This window comes from Dromiciops gliroides, chromosome 1 (genome assembly GCF_019393635.1).
Source record: "Dromiciops gliroides isolate mDroGli1 chromosome 1, mDroGli1.pri, whole genome shotgun sequence".
In the NCBI taxonomy this organism is placed as follows: Eukaryota; Metazoa; Chordata; class Mammalia; order Microbiotheria; family Microbiotheriidae; genus Dromiciops; species Dromiciops gliroides.
This window is the reverse complement of record NC_057861.1, coordinates 371,910,272-371,928,432: the sequence shown is the minus strand read 5'-3', so window position 1 is coordinate 371,928,432 and position 18,161 is coordinate 371,910,272. Positions and strand designations below refer to the sequence as shown.

The 18,161-nt window shown below is 35.6% G+C and overlaps 1 protein-coding gene and 1 pseudogene across 4 annotated transcripts in view; both read left to right on the top strand.

Moving 5' to 3' along the window:
* LOC122735941 (cadherin-10) overlaps window positions 1–18,161 on the top strand; it is a 301,841-nt gene that overhangs the window by 118,516 nt on the left and 165,164 nt on the right. The window lies entirely within an intron of this gene.
* On the top strand, window positions 160–1,355 carry LOC122737078 (annotated as a pseudogene).

The following is an 18,161-nucleotide window of genomic DNA, read 5'->3' as shown; positions in this document are numbered from 1 at the left end:
CTGTGGCTAGGGGTCAGAGTGGGCAGCACCACTGCTGTAGGCGTCAAGGAGATGCTCCAGTCCATGTGGGCCTGGCTCTAGCACCTTAAGATTTAATTGTGCCTTTCAGCTCTTAAGAATCTGAAATAGATATCTTCAGAGTATGGAATGATCTAGAAAATGTTGGAAGACATACTGGTAATTGTACTGGATATGAAAAGCACTGAAGAAGAAGAGCCCATCTCTGGTGTTAGTCATCAGATATCTGTTAGTGAATTTTCCTGCCACTTCTTTTACAATGGCATGGTGAATTCCACCACCTCAAACTGTGGACAGAGTTTCTGTTGACATTGTCTGGATCTTTGGTGGGTGTCTTCAAAGAAAACAGAATGTAATGAGTGTTGAGAGAAATGGGAATATTTTACTAAGGTAAATATTCTGCTCAAAGATGCCATTGAAAAGTTATTTCTTGATGCCATCAAACTGAGATTAGAAGACATTCAGCAGGGGCAGCTAGGTTTCGCAGTGTAGAGAGCACTGGCCCTGATTTCAGGAGGACCTGAGTTCAAATCCAGCCTTAGACACTTAACACTTATTAGCTGTGTGACCCTGGGCAAGTCACTTAACCCCAATTGCCTCACCAAAAAAAAAAAAGACATTCAGCAGAACAGTGATATAATCCATAGTCTTGCAGGTTTTCATAAATATGGGAATGATCAGATTTCTATAGCTCCAAATGCAGGGCCAGCAAATCCCCAAAGAGGAGTTGAATTTTTTCTGGAGTACTGACAGCTTTAACTGGTGTTGCAGTGGTTCTACTTGTTTATCAGTGAAGCAGTAGAGAATGAGAGCTAGTTCACAAATCTGTTGCAAAATGGACAACAGAAGAAGTTATCTTCTGGCTAAAGCAACTGGGCCCTTGGGCCTCTCTTTATAGAGAAAGATTTTTATCTGAAAGAGTTAAAGTCAGATTGCTTTTAACATTGACAGATGAAAACTTTTCAAAGTCTACATATAACATAGAGAATAGTAGACAAAGAAAAGCCATCATAGTGGAACTGGAGCGTGTCAAAACTTTAGGAGTAAAGCCCCCACAGAATCTTTGGGAATACAAGGCTGTCAAGCCAGGCAACTCATTATTCCTGTTGTATGCCCTGAAGAGTTCCCTAAGACTCAGTATGTTGTATCTATACTTGTTTGATTATGCAGAAACCTTCTTACCTTTCACCCATACAATATGCCCTGTGCAAGAAAAAGAAGATATCATCGCAAAGTTTCTTAACTGTTCCTCACATAATGTGGAGCCATTTTTGGAAAGTATCAACACAGGGACTTTTTGTAGCCATTTTTGGCCTATTATTCCTCAATTCATTTGAAACTGTTTATTTTACTGGACCTCATACTTTAACCCATTTATCAACATCGATCTTGTGGTCAAAGAAGTACTCAGACTAGAAACTCAAGTGTTGTGAATGTTGCTGTCCCAGCTTCGAGTCAAGCTAGTTTCCAGCAGGTCTGAGCTTTGAAATTTAAAGAGTGGTGGGGGCTTCAGTGGGAGTGAGGGTAAGGGGAGAGAGGGGGGTCTGCTTTGCTATAAACAGTGATAAAAGTTGCTGCTTTTTAAAAAAGCTACACAAAGGTTTTCTTGGCATGGGAAACATGCCATCATTCCCAAACCAGTATCTTTTTATTCAGATTGTACAGTAGTGATACTTGCCACATACTATAACTACCTCACAGAGGTGTTGTGAGGCTGAGTAAGATGATGGCTCGGAAAGACTGTTAGAGCTCCTCAAAGAAGATACATTAAATTATTATGGTATTAGGTTGCGTGTGTTTGCTTCTCAACATGCCTTCTCAGGCCTCATTTGATAGAGCTGCTAAGTGAGAGAGAAGCTCACTTGGAGCACTAATGATGGGAAAACAAATTCTAGGCAGGACCTCACCTTCCTAATATTCTCAGTAAGTTCACTTAGAGTCACCTGTGGCTGCAGACCAGAAGTGCAGTTTGGAAGGTACTGTTCTGTTGGTGACTTCTTGGGAAGCATCCTGGTGAAAAATCTATATTCATTGAGTTGCTGACATATTTCCTCCTAGGCAGTTTTAATCAATGTTTTGCATCCTTTTATTTGAAAAAGAATATTGAACAACTTTGAGAAATTAATGAAGACTAATTTGCTGTCTCAATACTTCCTAAAATCATTTTTTTTCCAAAAAGAATTGGATCTGTGACAAATTTCAAGATTGTACTTTTATTTAAGAAACATTTGAAGGGGGCAGCTAGATGGTGCAGTGGATAAAGCACTAGCCCTGGATTCAGGAGGACCTGAGTTCAAATCCGGCCTCAGACACTTGACACTTACTAGCTGTGTGACCCTGGGCAAGTCACTTAACCCTCATTGCCCTGAAAAAAAAAAAAAGAAACATTTGATAATCGACCTCTCACTGTATCTTTGTCTTTGTGGTGTGAGATCTATACCAAGAGCTGTGATTTGTAAATATGGAGTGGTATAAAACACGACATTTTATGTATGAAAACAACAGGTATGAAATAACGGTATGTAAAAAAATAAGGAGATAGACGATTTCCGTCTAAAGAGAAGTGTGGTGGCTTCTTCTTTTTTTCTTTTTTTTTTTTTGTTATTGTTTTTGTTTTTTTATTTTTGGTTTTGGTTTGTTTTGTTTTGTTTTTAAGTGTGGTGGCTTCTTGAACCATTCTTTGACCCACTGTACCTTGTCTTAGGGGGACGATTTCATATTTGCATCTGAAGGTTTCAAAGAACTACTTTAAACAAAAATAAAGTTTCTTTTAGAAGAAAAAAAGTCATTTGGAGGAGATGCATGACTGAAATTTAGACAGATTAGTGCTAATTATATAGATCAGAATGTCTTCTGCAATGAGGGATGTGGTAAGGTCACGAAGTAGAGAGGGTATTGTCATATTTGAATTTCTCAATAGGAGAGTAGAATTGTTAGACATGCCCTAGACATGTGCATACATAGAGGGGAGGTATGTGAGGTAAAGCTGGAAAAATACAGAAACACAATGTTTCAGAGGGTTTTGAATATCAGCTAGAATATGCAGTTTATTTGGCAGATAATAAGAAGCCATGAGGCATGAACAAATGAAGGACATGATCAAATTCGTACACAAAGAAGATTAATCTGGCCAAATTATGAAGTGTGATGGAGAGGGGGGGAGGGAGGGTGGAATTGGAGACCAGGACACATGTAATGAAAGTACTATAACAATAGAGGAAAATCTCTTAGGAGAAGTCTTTTCTTATTCCCTTTAAGTTGCTAGTACTTTTTTCCCCTCCTTACATTATCATGTATATATATATATATATATTGATTCAGAAAAGAAAGAAGAAAACAATTATTCATTAAGTGCCTAATATATATCAGGCACTGTATGTATTTGAAAAATATTTACAATTTACAAGTATTCTCTTATTTAAATTTCACTACAACCCTGAGAGGTAAGTACTGCTATTATACCATTTTAAAGTTGAGGAAATCAAGGCAACAAGAAAGTACATGAAGTTAGATTTGATCTTAGATTTTCCTGACTCTTGCTCCAGTGCTCTACCCACTGGCATACCCGGGTACCTCTTTATATGTTTATTTTATGTCTATTTACATGTTGTATTCTTTTCTTTTCTCCAAGCAGAATTTGCATACCTTAAAGGCAGGACTATTTTTGTTTCATTTTTGTATACACAGTGACTTACTCATGTTGTACATAGTTACATATTAAATGTTTGTTAGACTGGATTTCATTGGTAATTAATGAGTGCTGATATTAAGGTGTTAGCAGAGGGGTTAGAATAGAGCAAGCATTTGTATGATACCATGGAGGCAAAATTGCCAAAACATGAACCCTGGGTAGATGTAGGGGGTAAGAGAGCAGAGAAAGTAAAAGATAACTCAAGGGGAAATGGTTCTGCATTTTGTTAAAATACAGAAGTTACAATGAGTGGGTTGGTTTAAGGGAAATATAATAATTTCTATTTTGGAAAAAAAATGAGTTTGAGTTATATCTTGGGATACTCAGTGGACTTGTCCCATAGTTATTTGAAATTACAGGTGTGTCACTTTGAAAAGAGAACTTATAGGGTTTATTGAAAATCAGGCACTTTGTGTGATTTCACAACTGAAAAGTTTTTACAGAACTATGTGAAGCAAAAAATTTTCTTCCTTTAATGTACAGAATCCTTCCCTCAGCTAAATTATTGTGCAGAGTCATATTATTTGTTATTGGCGTAGACATTTTGTAAACATGTTTTGTTTATCTTTTTATTTTTTCTTCTTCAGAGGACAGGGACACTTTGTTAGAGGTACACATATACACCATATATATGTATATATATACACACAATACATATATATACATATATGCACACACATATACCCACTATATATACTTATATAGATATATAGAGTCATATCTACATAATTATAAATCATGTGTATCTCCATATATATAAATTTGTGTATGTATATATGGGTATATCTATGTACATATGTTTTAACCCTAAAAGGTTAAATTTAAGTGAGTAAACTCTATTGAGATAATTGTAAATTTTTAAACATAGGTTAAAAAATCAATTTCACAAATATAGGATGATGGTGAACTGACTAAATAACAGTGTGAAAAAAATTCTTGGGCTTTTTAGTTAATTCCAAGCTTAATAATTATAAAAAGTACTATGTGGTTAACAAAATAGCAAATGGGGGCAGCTAGGTGGTATAGTGGATAAAGCACCAGCCCTGGAGTCAGGAGGACCTGAGTTCAAATCCAGCCCTAGACACTTGACACGTACTAGCTGTGTGACCCTGGGCAAGTCACTTAACCCTCATTGCCCTGCAAAAAAAAAAAAAATAGCAAATATAAACCTAGGCTGCATTAATAAAAATATAGTGTTTAGGATGAGGGCCCAGTGTACTCTGTGCTGATCAGCCCATATTTGTAGTTTAGGTTAAAACCTGGAAACTCCATTTTAAGATGTATATTAAGGTTGTGCATTTAAGATGCACAATAATATTCTTCCAACTCCCATGAAATCTATTGGTGTAAATGTTTCCAATTAAATCCCAATATTTGCTCCTTGTTTAAGTTCATTCTTATTGCCATTCCTTACAGTCTTTCAGACTCAACTGACTTGCATTTTTCTCCCCTGTCCTTTATTAATTTCACTAAAGCAGGTCTAACTACTTTCCATATTCTTGTGTTTTATAAATCATCTCATTGCTCTAATAGCTACCCTTGCCCCTATGGACACCAATTACAAATTAGCACCTGTTAATATCTTTGTTCAGTTAATAGATTTGCATATTTAAAACATGCATTTGACTTTTACAACTTTGACTAGGGGGAAATGGATTACAAAAGTAATCACAATATATTAGAAAAAGGGGTTTTCCTCCAAAAACGCAGATGACTATATTTTCAAAGTCTGGACGAGTAGCAAATATTCCTTGACAATTTTTAATAAGATAGATATGCAATCTTACCAATCTGGGCTGTAGATTATGCCTGCTTTCTGCTGATCAGTAGATGTAAGTACAAGCAGGAATGAGAAGGCAAAAAGCTTTTATATAGTGACTAAAATGTGCTAGTCACTGTGCTAAATGATTTTACAAACATCATCTCCTTTGATCTTCACAATAGCTCTACAAGGTAGGTACTGTTAATACCTCCATTTTGAAGGTGAGGAAACTGAGGCAAATAGAGGTTCAAATAGAGGTTATATAAATTGCTCAGTATCACAGAACTACCAAATGCCTGACCCTAGATTTGCATTCAGGTCTTGCTGAATCCAGACCTAGCCCTCTATCTACTTTGCCACCAGATTCCTTTGAAAGACTTATGGTCAGTATATACATCAAGGGGTAATTATTTCTTTGTTCATAGCAATCCATAAAGTGAATAAAACACCAAATGTTTTTTTTTTCCTATTTATTTCTTGCTTTTTTGAAGAGAAAACGGCAGGGCACTAGAAAAGATTATATTTGGTACTAAGATTCATAGAGTTTTTAGATCATCTATTAACTAGACTTTACTGTGTGTCTAAATATGTGTTACATTTCTAGTAACCAAGTGGAAATACCACTTAAGGAACTGAATCATATCTATCTTTCTGTTTACAAATCTAGTCTATTAATCTAGATCGTCCATTTCCATCTCCCTCTCCCTCCAAGACAATGCAAAAAGCCTCATGATGGAAAATGCTCTCCACATCCAAAAAAAAAAGAGCTATGGATTTAAATTCAGATCAAAGCATACTATTGTCACTTTTGTTATTGTTGCTGTTGTTTCTTCTTCCTTGTAGCTTTTTTTCCCCTTTTGTTCTGAGTCTCCTGTCACAACATTACTAATGTAGAAATATGTTGAACATGATTGTATGTATATAATATATATATTACATGTTGTCTTTGGAAGGGAGGAGGAAAGGGAAGGAAGGAGAAACATTTGGAATTAAAAATCACAAAATAAATGTTGAAAATTGTTGTTACATGTAATTAGGAAAAAATACTACTAAGTGGAAAAAAAGAACAAAGTTCAGGATAGGGGATGGGGTGGGATTACTGAGTTCTGATAGAGCAATTTGTCATCACTAAACTATATTCCACAGAAATATACATAAGTATTATATAGCAGAAGATTCCAAATAAGTGTTTATCAAAATATTATGCTCTCTATCTTTAACTCAGTTTACTCCACAATATGATCAATACTAATATAAGGTGCTTTTGGAGAAAAGGAGAAAAAAAGGACATATACTCTTGAAAGTTAATGGATCAAAAAATAAAATTAAAAGAAAAGAAAAGTGTGTACACACACACATTCATACATATATTATGTTTAATCTTTTTTCTTCTCTTTTTCATATGAAGACATGCTAACATTAAATATTTTGAATCCTCATTTATTTGTTCTTAAGTTCAGGCTATGTGAAAGTGCTAAAAATATATTTCCACATTGCTTAAAATTAAGTCAACTTCTTTTCAAGAGGAGAGTAAACAATTTGTAGTCTTGTCAAGTTTCAGAGAAAATCTGTAAGCCTTATTGCTGATGACATGAATGAAATTTCATAAAAATACTTTATCCAATGTTAAGTCCCTATGCAAAAGTACCTCAAAGAAAAATATCCCTAGGAATAACAGGTTCTGGATGCAACCAAAAATTGGAAGTTCTCATATTAAAAAAAAGCACTTATAAAACAAAAGTTTGAAAATCCATACAAATCACAAGTAAAATTACTTTCACCATTCTTCCTAATGAACACAGGATGAGAAAGAGAAACTGACAGTTGTAGGTGAGAGAGGTAGACTCAGAGACAGAGACAGAGACAGAAATAGAGACACAGACACAGTGACAGAGGGAGTGTGAGAGTGAGAGCTAGAGAAAGAAAGAAAGACATAGTTTTAGACAGAGACAGAGAGATACAGGGAGACAAAGGTAAAAAAAGTGGGGTGGAAGAGAAATGAGTACTGCTTGAATTTTTTAAATAACATTGTTACTGATATGAAGAATAAATTCTACTGATTATATGTTAATATCACCAAGAAAATCTGATAATAAGAGTCACTTAAAATATATAAATGTAGTAATGTGCATGCACTGGACTTTCTAATGCAAATATAGAAATATTATTTTCTAATGTCCATTTGGAGAATGAATATTCTAAATGTCCACTTCTAATGCATTTACACTAGAATTATAAATAGCTTAGGATATGTATAACTTGAGTGAATAACTATTTCATTTATAATTAATACACTGAGTTTTTTTAAGTGTTCCATTTTGATTATTTGATATATTTTAGTGAAGAATAATGCAATACCTTGGGGCAGCTAGGTGGCACAGTGGATAAAGCGTCAGCCTAGATTTAGGAGGACCTGAGTTAGCTGTTTGATCCTGAGCAAGTCACTTAACCCTCATAGCCCTGGGGGGAAAAACAAAAAGAAAAAGAATAATGCAATACCAACTTGAGATTTTAGAGGAAATAAATTCAGTAGAATATCTTTGTTTATGATATTCTTTCTTGAGATTTTTAATTCTCAAAATCCTTTTGATTAGTTGTTTTGTTATTTCTTTCCTTTAGTTCTCATGTATTTTTCAAATTTCATGCTTGTAATGCAGAGTTCTCAAGCTGTGACAATTTAAATTACTGAGATTTCAGAAAATTAAGATTGAGGCTCTAAATGTTTCATTGAATTACATTGCAAAATTCTGCATCGCAAGTATTAACTACAAAACTGCTTTAAAGATTGAAGGCAAGTGAGCAAGAAATGCAGTTGCTCATCTCACCAAGCTAATTCTTCTCTTTTTATTGATGTAGGCATTTATAAAAATTGAAATGTATTCCTTATTTCTAGAACCTCATGAAATATAATGGCCTATATATCTTCTTTACTTCCTTTCTTGCTTACTAAACCTTAGATGACTGCATTTGTAGCATAGTCACTTAGCTTTTTAATGATTCTGTTTGTTGTTTTTTTGTCTTGGGGAAAAAGAAGAAAAAAAAAACTTGAATAGAGTAAACCAGTTTAAACAAACAAAAACATTTTGGCAGCCACCTTGAAGTATCTTCCAGGCTTCCAGGTGGAACATTTCCAGGGATAGTTGGAAAGCTCATAATAGCTAAAGAGTTAGAATTCCTTATACTGAAGTAGGAAGTCACAAAGTCCTCCAGAATCAGGGCTTTCTCACATCCAGGGCTAACCTTAAAGAATGATTTTAGACAGCTAGGTGGCGCAGTGGATAAAACACAGGCCTTGGATTCAGGAGGACCTGACTTCAAATTCGGCCTACAATACTTGACACATACTAGCTGAGTGATCCTGGGCAAGTCACAACCCTCATTTCTACCCTCAAAAAAAAAAAAAATATATATATATATATACATGGGGGGGGGGGGTGTTTAATGCTGCTAAACATCTAGGAAACATGGTGGCCCAATATTCCTGGGCCTAGTTTTGTTTTTTAGAATGTGGTTCACAGTTGCTTTACAACTGTTGTTTGTCTTTCATTCTCAAAGTAGACCATCACATCAGGTTGATATCGTGACTTGCACTTAATTGGATTTAAGTGGGAGAGCTGTGCAAGGTCAGCAGCCTCACTCTCCTCCAGAGCCACCTGGTTCCAGTGGCAAGATACATATCATTCAGACTGGAGATGGTTATTTTGTTTGTTTTTTTTAAAGGCACTTGGGGTTAAGTGACTTGCCCAGGGTCATACAGATTTGAACTTGGGTCCTACAGAATCCAGCATCAGTGCTTTATCCACTGTGCCACCTGGCTGCCCTGCTTTACAATTAGAAAGACTTGACTCAAAATAAGAACTTCAGGGGCAGCTAGTGGACAGAGCACCAGCCCTAGAGTCAGGAGGACCTGAGTTCAAATCTGGCCTCAGACACTTTACACTTACTAGCTGTGTGACCCTGGGCAAGTCACTTAACTCCAATTGCCTTAAAAAAAATATGAACTTCATAGTTAAGTAGATGTATGTTTCCTCTAAAAAAACAAAAAAGACTACGTTTTTGCTACCATGGTTTAAAGACTATCTTTGTAGCCAGAGTTAAGATAGCTCTTCTAAATGCTCAAGCATGTCACCATAATAGAAAATGACTTGGTCCAGGTATTGCATTATTGAATTTCAGAAGTGGAAAGGACTCTAGACATACTTTAGTCCAACTATATCATATTATAAATGAGTTAAACCTAGTGCCAGTGAGTTTAAACCATTTGCATGAGGCAACATATCTAGTTTACAGAAAATCCAGAAAAAAAAAGTAGGTCTCTTAACGACTTCTTGTCTAGGCATTTTCTTCTCTACAATCAAATGAATTAGAGTGCAATTAAAAATTGAACTTACTCAGTTTATTGTACATGAATGGCCTCAAACACCCAATGTTTACACAATGTAAAGAAAAAAAATCACCAGAGAGTTCATGCAATTGATTCAATTTTTCAGTCAAGTTTGGTCAGACTTGTCTAGACCTGGTCTAAAATGCAGAAGACAGCAGAGCCTTTATAGTAAATACCCATGAGGAAGTGTTCAAGAATAGACTTAGCAAAATCATTATTTATAATATACTTTAATGTATTTCTGAGAGCTATGATTGGAAAAGAAAAATCATAGAAGTGAAAATTCCCTTTAGGCTATGTCTTTACTTAAGTAAAGTAACTCAAAGCTTTTCCTTCTCCTCTGCTTTTGAAGGTTTTTTTTTTTTTTTTTCCCCAAGTCTGTCATTTGGATTTAATACCAGCCATGGCCAAATTAAATGGATGATTCTTTACTGAGAGAATGGTAGTATAAATGCCACTGTAACATTTTCAAAGTTTCACAAATTCCCTACTGTTTTGAGAAAATTTAGATAAGGCTATAATGTACATGAATTATGGCATATTAAATTCCAAATGCTGATTTAAAGGTTGAAGGACATTAAAGCCTTTCACTCACTGATTCTGGTTTTGTGTTAGAAACATTTATCTTAAGTCCTACTTTTCAGGTCCATTCTTTCAAAAAATATGGTCCTCCCCATCAACAAAACTAGGAGCCAAGAATACGTTACATCTCCCCTCCACTTCCTACATAAGAAAAAAGTCAGGTGAATTCATGAAGATGTACAATGCTAAAAATGGTATAGACTGCATATGCTCATACTATCTCATAATTAAATCTAGCTACCATCGAATTCAATAAGCATTTATTATGCACCTTCTTGGACCAAGTTGCAATGTCTGGTAATGGGAATGCAGAAATGAAAAACGACATGATCCTTGAGTTAAAGACTTTACATAAAGCAATAAAAGATTTGCATATAAATAAAATTAAAATATGGTAGAGTGTGTTAAGGACAAAATAGAGGTCCAGAAAATTTCCATGTAAGAAAAATAAGGACAGGAGGATTAAATTTAAAGGATGCTGTAAGTAATCTAAAAACAATTTCTACCTAAAGACAGCATGATGTTCCTGTTCAAGGCTGGGTGGTAGAGACAGCCCTAAAACAAGTTTCATCTTCCCTAGACTAACTAGAAGGCTGAGTTTCAAATTTTATATAAGCATTTTGCCAGTAAAGTCTATGTGAGTTTAGAGGGATGTGTCCAGGGAGAAAAGGAGGAAAAACAGGAAGAGGAAGAAATGGAAGAGAGAGAAGAAAAGTAAAAGAAAGGACTAGGAGGAGGATGAAAAAGGAGAAAGGGGGTAGAAGAAAATGTTTTAGAGAAAGGTCTCCTTGGTTCCTTCCTCTTTAGCTTTAAGACATTTAATTCAGATAAAAGATTCTGAGCTCTGTTGGAATCACTCTGAGCACCCAGTTGGGAAATTTTCCAAAATTTAGAAAGAAGTTAGTCTCTCTGCATAACTTTACATTTAAATCTATTTTTTTTTAAACTATGGTCCCCTTTGTGGTTGACACAAAATTCAGCTCTAATGTCTGGGGATATACAGGCATCCAGAGAGGAAATTAGAGAAAAAGTTGGCATCTACTTGGAACTTCCTGCAGCCCAGGTCTTTTGTTCTAAGGTGTCTATATAGTCAATGATTCCCTCCTCAATATTATTTGTCTCTGCCACAGCTAAATCCTTCCATGACTCCTCATGTGTGAAGTGAAATATCATGCATGTTCCCTTCAATGCAAATACTCAGACTCTCTCCTCATGTTTCTGAGATAGTTGTTTTTAAACAAATTCTTAGACTTTCTCTTCTAAGGTTTCAAAAACAAGAAAAAAATTGCCTATAATTTCTGTTTGTGTTTATGCTCCACTCGACATGGATTATTTTTAAAGCATATATTTTATTTGCCTAATAGGTGGAGAGCTCTTCATCATTCTACCCAGAATCGTTGCTTTATAAAATTTTTCTGCTTTGTGTTTCCTAGGTTGACTCCATGCTCTCTTAATTTTCCTTCCATCCAAACTATAGAATAAATTAAACCAATTGACCTTTAGAATAATACAGCAAGGATTTGGGCTACTTGTGCTGAAATATGGAGACATGTCAAATTAGTCTCCTACTTGCAAAATTCTACTCTGAATCTGAGAGGCAGCTGTATAGTAGAGATATAGAGGTAGAGAACTAAAAAGAGGCCTTGATTTCACACCACAGCACATGGGTACAAATCCATGGGTAGTCTGATAACTACCAACTATATGACCACGGGCAAGTCATTTAACCTTGACAAGTTTCAGTTTCCTCATTAATAAAAGGGGATAGATTGATGATACTTTTGCAGCCTCCAGCACTCTGATTGTCTTGAAATTACTCTATAGATCTTGAAGTTCTGTATGAAAATGAGTAGCTGTTACAATCATTACTTTCTCCAAAAATGAAAATCATACCTCCTCCTGCTATTATTAGCATAATTTTTGCAACTGACTCTATAGTCCTTTAAATCCATTAAAATTTAAATCATCTGCAACTTACATCACATTTTATACTTATTAGCTTCTTCAAAATATGGACTCCAGGCGTGGCTAGGTGGCGCAGTGGATAAAGCACCAGCCCTGGATTCAGGAGTATAAGCTACAAATGGCTTGTTCATCTTAGTAGTACAGTGTGCTTCTTTTTTGAGAAGTTCCCTACACCAATGAAATAATTAAATGTGAACCAAAAAACAAAAATCTGTATCATCCAATACATTACCTTACACATAGTTGTTCTTTTTTTCTAGTATGAATCACACACAAAAATACTAAACTTTAAGGAACGACTTACATTGTTACAACTTAAATAGGATTCAGTAACTTAACATATAACTACTATTACAATTTTCTAGGAGGCCAATAAAATTTCATCAACAGAAAAAGCAGGGGGGCAGCTAAGTGGTGCAGTGAATAGAGCACCGGCCCTGGAGTCAAGAGGACCTGAGTTCAAATCTGACCTCAGACACTTGACACTTACTAACTGTGTGACCCTGGACAAGTCACTTAATCCCCATTGCCCCGCAAAAAAAAAAAAAAAGAAAGAGAGAGAGAGAGAGAGAGAGAGAGAGAGAGAGAGAGAGAGAGAGAGAAAGCAGTTTATTAAGAGAAAAGCCCATATTTGGACTCTTCTCAGAACCCTAAAGACAGAGAGAGAGTGAGTCTAGTTTCAAGCTCCACAACTTCGTTGCCTTACTTTCCCAGCAGGGGGCCACCCAGCACACAAGGCTCTGAGAAGCCACTGGGAATTGGGCCTGAGCATGGCTTGGAACAGGGCCTGCACTTTGTGAAAACTGAGCTAAGTTGATAATTCACCTTGAGGCTACTGAGGTGATTCCCACATGACCCCAGTGTTCAAACCGTGACTTAAGTTTTGTTTCTTGACAAGTTATGTATGTTGACATAGCACTGTTCTATTGAGGAATGGAAATTCTTGCCCAGAATAAGGTTAAATCCTAGTGTTGCAATCTTATTGGTTGACTAGTACAAACTGATTGGTTGATTAATGGGGCAATCTGATTGGTTATACCATATATGGGAGATTGGTAAAATGCTGTGATTGATTGTTTCTATAATGCTGCATGGGATTGTAATACTGTAATGTGATTGGTTGAGAGGGTCCTTTGGTGGGTATAAATCACAGTGCAGGACCTTACTTCAATACACTCTCTGGCACATTCAGAAGAGTACTCTTCTTCATGAAGATGAATAAAGAAGCCTTCAACCACACTCTGCTGTCTGCTTGGATTCTTTGAGCTGCGAGGTGCTAATAACACTTGAGCTGTGTAAGGGGCTAAAATTCTAGCTAGTCTATCTAAAATATCTAATGAGTGGTTGCCAATAAATTATAAGCTTTAGCAAGAATTAGACTTTTAAGCATTTATTAAGGAGAATAAGAATTTGGTGAAAAGAGAAAGGCCTAGATTCATCTATCTATCAAAGGGAGAGCACTTCTTTAGCTCAACTCTCAACCACAGTCCTGACGAAAAAGAGCAAGAGCCCCAGCCTCTCCCCCTCTTCCTCCCACAAGCAAACATCACTTCCTGACACCAAAGAAAAGCCACATGTCTTGCACTAAGGTGCCTTCTCCTCATGGTGGAGCTTTCCTACACTAAGTCTCCAGCAGGTGGTGTCATTCCAATCGTTACAATTGTGTAACACTATTTAAGCTGGTAGCTTCCTTTCTAACATGAATTCAGCATTTTACATTTCATTTTGGCTCTGCAATATCCATACAAATCTCAGTATGTGCTGGTAAAATAGCCATGCTTAGGACAATTATCATGCAATTTTCCCCCACCTTTTTTTCTTACCTCCCTCCATCCTAGAGATGATTAACTTTAGGGATGTGTGTGTGTGTGTGTGTGCGCGCGCGTGTTTGCTTAATCAGCTCCTTTTCTGGATGCAGACAGTGTCTTCCTTCATATGTCCTTTGGAATTAATTTGTGTATTTATGAGAGTCAAAATGATTTAGTCATTCATAGTTGTTCTTTTTTTTAAATTTTTCTCCCACTAAGTTTTATTTTCCCAAATTACAAGTAAATACAAATTTTGATATCAATATTTTTTTTAAATTTTGAGTTCCAAATTCTCTTCATCCCTTGCTCCCCCCACCCAAGCAATTCAATATAAGCTATACATGAGCAGTTGTGCAAAACATTTCCAGGTTATTAAAGAAAAAAGACAAAAACAAAACTTCAGATAAAGGAACTAAAAAACAAACAAACAAAAAATCTGCTTCGGGCTATATTCAGAAATCAGCTCATGTAGGTCTTTCCAGGATTTTCTGCACATCCTTTTTTTTTTTTTTTTTTAAATAGAAAACTACATTTAGATAGTACTTTAAAGAGAAATTTCCTTATAATAAACCCATGAAGTTGATTCTTGCAACAACAGTGATAGATAACATTTATATAGTACCTTAATCCTGACAAAGATTTTTCTTCACAATAGCCCAGCAAAGTAAGTACCATACATTTTATTATCAACATCAAACAATTCTGATCATCATCAATCCATCCTCATTATCATCAAATCAATCCTCATATTCATCTAATTATCGTCAATCAATCAATCAAGCAACCAATCATCATCATCATCATCATCTTACATTACTCTTGTCTCTGCTTCAAAAATTTTTTTCACAGGTACTATTTTTAACTGTTTCTCAACATCCTATTCCCATACCCATGATATTTACTGTATTTTCTATTTTCTTTCATCCTATCCCTCCTCAAAAGTTATTTGCTTCTGACTGCCCCCTCCCCCAATCTGCCCTCCCTTCTTTCACCTCTCCCACCTTATCCCCTTCCCCTCCTACTTTCCTATAGGGTTAGATAGATTACTCCACCCATTTGAGTGTGTATTTTATTCCCACCTTGAGCCAGCTCTGATGAGATTAAGATCTTGGACCCAATTCTGATTAGTGGAAGGCTCATTTACTACCCCACTCCTCCCCCATCTCTGTGCCACACTCCATAAGCCCTGAACTGTTTCTTTCATGGGGGATATTACCCCATTCTAACTCGCCCCTTACCCCTCCTGCAGTGCATTCATCTCACCCGTCAATTTCACCCTAAAGATATCATCATGGGGCAGATAGATGACACAGTGCACAAAGCATCCATCCTGGACCCAGGAGGACCCAAGCCAAAATCTGTCCTCAGAAACAAGACACTCATGCACTGCATGACTCCAGGCATGTCACCCAACTCCAACCATGCCACACACAAACACAGATAAACAAAAAAATAAATCCTTTACAGAGATCATTCCTTCATAATAAATTACCACTTATTTGCTCTGTCTAAATTTATTTCTATCATTTGTCCTAATACTGGGAAAGTTCTTATGAGTTAGACTTATCTCACCATGTAGGAATGTAGACAGTTTAAACTTTTAACATCCCTCTTAACGTCTTTATCCTGTTTACCTTTATATGCTTCTGTAGGGTCTTGTATTTGAAAGTCAAAATTTCTATTTGGTTTTGGTCTTTTCATCAGGAATACCTGAAAGTCCTCTTTTTCATTGAAGAACATTTTTTCCCTGGAAGGATTATACTTCATTTTTCTGGGTAGATGATTCTTGTTTGTAATCCCAATTCCTTTGACCTCTGGAATATCATATTCCATGTCCTCCAATCCTTTAATGTAGAAGCTGCTAGATCTTGTGCTATCTTGAGTGTGGCTCCACAGTTCTTGAATTGTTTCTTTTTGGCTGCTTGCAATATTTTCTCCTTGACATGAGGCCTCTGGAATTTGGCTATAATATTCATGGAAATTTTCACTTTCGTATTTCTTTCAGGAGGTGATCAGTGGATTCTTTCAATTTCTATTTTACCTTCTGCTTCGAGAATAGCAGGTCAATTTTATCTAACAATTTCCTGGAAGATGATGTCTAAGCTCTTTCCTTGATCATGGTTATCAGGTAGTGCAATAATTTTCAAATTATCTCTCCTGGATCTATTTTCCAGGTCACCTGTTTTTCCAAGGAGATATTTCACATTGCCTTCTATTCTTTATTCATTTGGATTCTGAGTCCTGATTTCTCATAAAATCATTAGCTTCTATTTGCTCAATCCTACTTTTTAAGCAATGATTTTCTTTAGAGAGCTTTTGTACCTCCTTTTCCATTTGGCCAATTTGACTTTTCAAGCTGTTGACTTTTTTCCATGCCCCTACTGCATCACTCTCATTTCTCTTTCTATTTTTTCCTCTACCTCTCTTACTTTATCTTCAGAGTCCTTTTGGAGTGCCTCTATGGCCTGAGACCAATTCATATTTTCGGATGTAGGAGCCCTGACAGTGCTATCCTCTTCTGAGGGTGTACCTTGATCTTCCTTTTCACTAAAGAAACTTTCTATGGTCTGCATGTTTCTCTGTCTCCTCATATTGCCTGTCTTTTACTTGACTTTTAACTACTTCTTAAAATAGGGCAATTCTTTTTCCAGGCTGCACTGTCCCAAGCTTCTGAGAGTCCCGGGTGGTACAATTTAAGGTGGGACAGGTTCTTTACTCGCCTGACCTGTTCTCCAGTCTGTCATAGTTGTTTGTAAAACATTATTGTTGTTATTGTACACAGTGTTCTCTTGGTTCTGTTCATTTCACTTTTTTTTCACCATTAGTCTTTTATATTTAATTTTTTAATATTTTAAATATTTTAAAACTTCACACATAAATACAACATAAGAAAAGAAAAAAATGCCATATACATGGCAGAACGTAGTAGAGGATTCTATATAAAATAATGAATTTCCATTTTAAGAAAACCTATATAATAAAAACTACACTACGTTTTGAAATCTGCCCAGATTTCTTTTGCTTCCTTGTAGATTTTCTTTTGTTCATAGCTGTGTATTTTTTACTTTATTATTTTTTCCTCTTCCCCCTACAAAGAAGGCTGCAATTAAGTATGGATATATATTTGTATGTGTGTTTAGATATATATGGATATGTGTGCATACACAGACATATACATATACATATGTATCTATACACATATACATATATACACATTTACACTGATACAAACATACACACATATATATATAACTATGTAACTATATGTATGTGTATATATATGTATATGTCTGTGCATATACACACATATATACACATATATATGTGGGTATATATGCTTATTTCCACTCATCTCTTTTTCTGAAGGTGTATAGCATCTTCTTTCACAAGTCCAATACTTTTCACGCCTTCCCAAGTCAACCAGCTCATTTTCTCCTATACCATAGCAGTATTCCAACCCAATCACATCCTATCTGAGAGATTGTCCATGAAAGTTTTTCCCCAAAATTTTCTGCATTCCTTCTCTTCTTGACTTCATTTCACTCTTCATTATTTCCTGCAAGTCTATCTTCTAAGATCATAGATCTCCTAATTTCTTATAGTTCAGTGGTATTCCATTACAATCATATACCATCATAGGTTCTTAATAACTGTCTTTAAATTTGGGTTTCAAATAGGTTATGTTACTTAAAAAATGACACACAGGTTATAATTACAGAATTATGTAGTCATTTAATGTTTGGCAAACTCTTTACAATAACACTATAATTTAGGGGATATATCTTACAGATAAGGGACTTGAAGTTCTGAAACATTGTGACATGTATGTTATCTCAAAGCTTGTTTCTTTTTTTTTTTTTGTCAAAGCTTGTTTCTAAAATATAGGATTCAAATACTGTGAATTATGTGTCCATTCCTTCTGTACCATGCTAAGAAAAACATGACTAAATC